The 6427-nt window shown below is 44.6% G+C and overlaps 1 pseudogene; it reads left to right on the forward strand.

The window, feature by feature from the left end:
- The first annotated feature begins 5252 nt into the window (after positions 1-5252).
- Positions 5253-6095, forward strand: LOC119350789 (annotated as a pseudogene).
- The last annotated feature ends 332 nt before the right edge of the window (positions 6096-6427 follow it).

Below are 6427 nucleotides of genomic sequence, written 5' to 3' on the forward strand. Positions count from 1 at the left end.
CTTTTTGCTTCTTCCTCCTTGTGCTATTTAATTTCCCTGATTTTTTCCTGCGTAAATTGAAGAAAAACATGTGAACACTCTCCGGGAGAACATATTAAAACTCTAAGCATGTATGGAAATGAAAAATGAGATTAACATGTGCACTAACTTTGTTGTTTTTTTGAATCTTCCTCTTCTTCTGTATCTGAATCTGTGTCTTCTTTTGTCTCTAAGTCTTTCTCTTTTCGCTTCTTCCTCCTTGTGACTTTTGATTTCCCCGATTTGTTCCTGAGTAAATTGAAGAAAAAGAGAGAACATATTAACATTGTAAGCATGTATGGAAAAGAACAATGAGATAAACATGTGCACTAACTTTGTTGCTTTTTTTCCTCTCATCCGCTTGCGCCTGGATTTAATCCTCTTGTTCGATTCTTCGGTAGTTGGTCTCCCTTTTGAAACTATTTTGATTGTATTTTCCACGTCATCAGTGCAGCATTCGCGAGCAGCAGAGAAGTATGCCGGCAAAGGAACAAACGATTTATGGCCTTCATCCAAATCAGTTTTTTCTCCATCAACCAATATACTCCAGAGGAGCTCCATCACCTGTTCTAACTGTGAATCGCTAGCTGCGGCTGTGAATAAAGCGTCACTAGCCATGTTGCATAGTTGATGATACTTATTCATGTGATCAGACCATACATGAGTATTCGCAGTCCTCAAAGAAAGGAACGCTGGCTTGGCATGCATTGTCCATCTTTTCTTGACAATTTTTTTTGGAAATGTGCGTACACCTAGATGATCCAGAACGCAGAATATATGTGCGCATGGGTAATCCTGACTTTCCAACTTTTTACATTTACAAGCTGCATCATCCAGTCTTGCTCCTGTAAACAGACAAGTCACGTGATATATAAAATCCACAGGCTTAGCATCCACGCCTTGTGCATCCAACTTTTTTGCATCCAACTCCTCACTGTCCTTACCTTCCAAGTCATTGGGATCCTTAGCATCCAGGTTTTTGGCATGCAAGTCCACACCATCCTTGCCTTCCAAGTCATTGGGATCCTCAGCATCCAAGTTTTTTGCATGCAAGTCCTCAGCATCCTTACCTTCCAAGTCATTGGGATCCTCAGCATCCAAGTTTTTTGCATGAAAGTCCTCAGCACCCTTACCTTCCAAGTCATTGGGATCCTCGGCATCCAAGTTTTTTGCATGCAAGTCCTCAGCATCCTTACCTTGCAAGTCATTGGGATCCTCAGCATCCAATTTTTTTGCATGCAAGTCCTCAGCATCCTTACCTTCCTTACCTTGCAATTCTGTAGCATCCCTGCCATATGGGACTTTATCATATGGGGCTTTGCGCAAAACTCCAAACACGACCAAACCATCACATGCTACCCGGTCCGTGACCTGCCAATTTGTCCCTTCGACAATCTGACGCTTTACCTTTGGAAACATCACAGTTGTATAAATATAAGAGGCAACAATCTCCAGAGGGTGTGCATTCAGCTTAGTGAAGGATATCGTATGTGTTGCTACTGCGTCTAATGCTGCTTCATTCTTACGCATTATGGATACACAGTGCTCAACATGCTGCAACAAATCAACAAGCTGCATCTTCCTGTTCAGGTGCACATGAAGCCTTGAGTTGAGAGACTCACTCCTCTGATTACTCATCATGCCAAGGAAATATCTACCCTTTGTGTACGTAGCAGCCCATTTGTATCGCAACTCGTACATCCTATTAACCCATGACGACCTCTTTCCCATTGGTTTTATTTTGAACCGAACCTTATAAGCCTCCCATCTTTTCTCAAACTCATCAACATCCCAACGACGGTAAATGAATTCCCTAAATTCCTCAAGCTTTTTCTTGCGGAGGTGCATCACCATATTCTCCTCGATATGCCACATGCACAAACGATGATCTGTTCTAGTCCAGACAGTAGCTATTGCTTTAGCCATTGAACAGTCCCCATCGGTGATTGCTAAAATGGGTGCCCTCTAGGACATTGCCTCCAAAAATACATGAAGAAGCCACTGGTATGATGCAACTGTCTCGTCTGACACTAGACCGACCCCAAACGAAATTGTGCTGCGGTGATGGTTCAGACCAACAAATGGAACAAACGGAAGCCTGTACTTGTTAGACCGGTATGTACAGTCGAACACCACGGCACCACCAAAGGCAACATAGTCAATCCGGGACTGTGAATCAGCCCAGAATATGTTCCTCAAATGGCCTTCTTTGTCTTTTGTGTATTTGAAAAAGAATTCCGGGTCTGCTTTTTTCTGTGCAATCATATAGGTGAGCAAATATATAGCGTCATTGCCTTCTATCTTGCGCTTCTTCTAGATTGAAACATGGTTGTATAGGTCTCGATCTATAAATCCCAGCTTGTCGGGACCTCCGGCATTCTTCTCCATTACATTCATAATCTGATGTGTTCGAAGTCCACCAACAGCATACTCGATGACATCGGCCTTTTGTGCGTCAGTCATTCTACGATGAGCCGATAAGTAGGGAGTCAGGTCAGCAGGGACAAACAGATGGTTATGCTTGTCCACAAAATTCTTGATGAACCAGAGGCCACTACTATCTTGTAGCTCAACCTGAAAAAGAGCGGGACACCCACAACGAGAAAGACCCTCGGTGTTCTTTTTCTATCAGCTCTATAAAGTGCTTAAGGGCCCGCCAGCCTTGTTTGCAGCACTTGTATGTCCTTCTGTATGCATTTTGTTTCGGACCCGGACCCCTGTACTTCAGATCATCCTTTCTAACACCAAACCCTTTTTTTCTCGCATACCCTACGTAGAACATGTAGGCTTCTTCCTCAGTCCTGAAAGTCTTCTTCACAATCTCTATGTATTCCATACACTCATTCAGATCTGAACCAGCCATGCCTTTAATATCAATTCCTTTACCTTGCATGTGTACATCATCTAGGTCTATGCCATCCTTGCCTGCATCCTCATTATCGTTATCATCCGTGCGCATACCATCCATTCCTTTGCCTTCGTTTCGTCTATCACCCATGTCCTTGTCATCCTTGCCTGTATTCCCCAAGTTTTTGCCATCGTTGCCTTTATCATCCATGTCGTTATGCTGCCAACGAAAATAGATAGTCAATGTTATGGATGGATAGCATACATAATAATTATGCAATACTCTGCTTAAATAATTGATTTAATTTTTCATATCGGATTCATGTGCCAAACTCAGTCCTTCAAAAGTTGTAAGTAAGTATAAAATATTCCCTGACTAAATCCAAAAATATTTAATTGATTGTACTTGTTGTAACTGATGATCTCCTAACTAAATCCAAAGTGCACAAATCTTTCAAGTCCCCTGATTATCTGCAAACTCCATTCAAAATTGTGTCCTAACTGAATCCAAAATTATCACCTAACTAAATCCAAATTATTTCGTCCCTAAGTCGAAAATATCTCCAAACTCCATACAAAAATAATTATCTCCTAACTAAATCCAAAATAACTTTCTTTGAATCCAAATCTGCTGACAAATTCTCATGGCACACAACCCTAACTAAGTGCTTTAATATGTCCTAGCTAAATCCGACTTACACTTCCTTTGAAAAAAAATCTTGTCACAACTTTCTGAAACCATAAACCCTAACTAACTACATCAACATGTCCTAGCTAAATCCAACTTACACTCCCTTTCAATAGAAATCTCATGACAACTTTCTGAAACCATAAACCCTAAACCTCACATGACATATCCTAAACCCTAATCAAATCCGACCCCTATTCGTACTATAAGCATAAGGGACCAGCAAAGATTTGAGATGGCTAGGCACTTACAGCCAAGATCCGGCGTGAAAATTTTGATGCACGTCGATGAGGACGATGTGGCCTCTCGGGTCGGGGAAGGTGCCGTGCGCTCGGGGAAGGAGGGGAGGCTCGTCGGAAGATCCACTTACAGCGAAGATCCGGCGTGAAAAAGTTGATGCACGTCGATGAGGACGATGTGGCCTCTCGGGTCGGGGAAGGTGGCGTGCGCTCGGGGAAGGAGGGGAGGCTCGTCCGAAGATCTGGCGCCGCGACCCGAGCGGGGTGACTTCCGATGGAGGGGGAGGGGGGAGTAGGAGCAGGAGGAAGGAGTGACACGGCGAGTGCGATCGGCGGCGATCGAGGGCGCCGAGGTTAGGGCTCGAGGGACGAACCGCTCGAACCAAATTTCAAAAGAGTACGCACGATGATTGGACCTCTATAATGAAGTGTTTTATTAATGCAATTAATTTAATCGAAAAATTTCGGACGAGAATACCCCTGGACTTAATTGGGCCGATTAAAGGTATAAAATTTTTTAGGTCGAAAATACCCTTGGGCTAAAAAAGGCCCAGTTATTCTAATCCGTTAGATCGCCCATATAATACACATGATTTGGTGTATTATGATGCACCGTAAAATTTCCCTACAGAATTATGCTGCGTTCAAGAGTAGTATAGAGAAACTGTACTCATTGGCAAAATAAATAGTTCTTGGACAACCCATAGCGTATCCTTTCTCACCAACAAAATAAACGTGTTCACAGGTTACAGAAAGGAAATTGAAAGGTTGGCAGATCAGGTGCTCGTTCGATTAAGCATTAACCTGTCGGTAGTTAGTAATGTCACTCCCTCGGCTCCTTTTATTTAGCTGCACGAACGTGCATCACATTCAGGACACCTAAGCAAGCAATATTCTCCCAACGCAGTCGTTGATAATAACCCAACGCGGTACTAGAGAGGCCAGACATAAATTGGCTATTTGATTACTAGTATTCCGGTATTGAATGTGTTGAGTTTTATTTGATGCTCTTAGTACTCTGTACTAGGTTCTGTTGGTATTTACACGTACAAATTTAGAGCTGGGCATTTGTCATTTGCAGATCTTGTAATGGTATGTACTGATGTGGGGATTAATCTAATTTTGATTCTATACTTGAGCTTAACTGCAATCATATTAAGCACAAACCTAAAAACAAAGACAATTCTCTCTTATTGTCATATTTGTTTTTGAAACCAAGGAAATTTTAATAGGTTGGACTCGATGAATTGTTTTGGTTGAAATCGCCAGCAAGCACACCTTGAGATATATATTTTTGGATCCCATGCTACAAATGGAACAATATTTATAAGAAAATTTTCTAAAACTTTGAAGTATGCACAATTGCTTGACCTAAAATCACTCAAAATGTGACAGTTTAATTGTGGAAATGATGACCCATGCTTACATTTAGCCATACTGCCTCAAGGCCTCGACACTCCATGAACCAGGAGGCTCGATCGATCTCTTCCTTAATCATCGCCGACCCAAAAGGATACGACCTGTGCACCGACGCGCGAGCAGCTACCCGTGCACCCCTCTACGTGTAAGTGTAACCCAGCAGCGCACAGAGCCGAGACTTTCCTTGATCGTTTCGGCACGCTCGTGATGGGTTCCACTGACCCACTGAGATCATCAGGCTGGCCATGTTCACATAGTAAAAAGCGCAACACGTCACCCCGGTCAGTACCGTCCGATGCCCCACGCCCCGTCTCGATCGATCTAGTGGAGCTCGGTGCCCGCGCCCATGTCATGTCGGTAGTGCACCCGGGCTTGATGCTTCCGCGTAGCGCCCTCTGTCGCGCGCCACACCTACTACGTGCTGCATGCGGCCTATAAAAGGCGCACCATTCTCCACAACGCAGGCATCAGCCAACTCCTCACCGACGCACAGCCGCACAGACACAGCGCGAGAACAGCTTCACCACTTCCCTCCCTCCCATCCGAGCCCAAGAAGCAGCAACCAAGGCGGCGTCGAAGGCGACCCTCGTCTGCTTCATGGCCGTGGCTCTCGCGGCGGCGCTGCTGGCGGCGCCGGGCGCGGTGGAGCCGTGGAGGCGGCGACGTGCAGCCCGACGCAGCTGACCCCGTGCGCGCCGGCCATCATCGGGAACGCGGCGCCGAGCGCGGCGTGCTGCGGGAAGCTCAAGGCGCACCCGGCGAGCTGCCTGTGCAAGTACAAGAAGGACCCCAACCTGCAGCGCTACGTCAACTCCCCCAACGGCAAGAAGGTCTTCGCCGCGTGCCAGGTCCGCCTGCCAAGGTGCTGAACTAGCTATTGGTGCCACGAGCTTCGTCCATCTCTGTCTCGCGCGTGACAATGTGGCATGGCCGTTGGTGTATGTTACGTATACGTGAGGTAATAAAACGAGGGGAATGGTAGATAGTTTATTATATACTCCCTCTGTTCACATTTATAAAACGCCGTGGTCATTTCAGACAACAGTTCAAAGTCTGTTGTCTAAAACGTCTTATAAAAATGTGGACTTATGTCCATGTGTCATGTACTCATGTCCTGTGTATTGAAGCATATATATATATATATATATATATATATATATATATATATATATATATGTGTGTGTGTGTGTGTGTGTGTCAGAGGAATAAACATAAA

Source organism: Triticum dicoccoides, chromosome 1B, assembly GCF_002162155.2.
Source record: "Triticum dicoccoides isolate Atlit2015 ecotype Zavitan chromosome 1B, WEW_v2.0, whole genome shotgun sequence".
Taxonomy (NCBI): Eukaryota; Viridiplantae; Streptophyta; class Magnoliopsida; order Poales; family Poaceae; genus Triticum; species Triticum dicoccoides.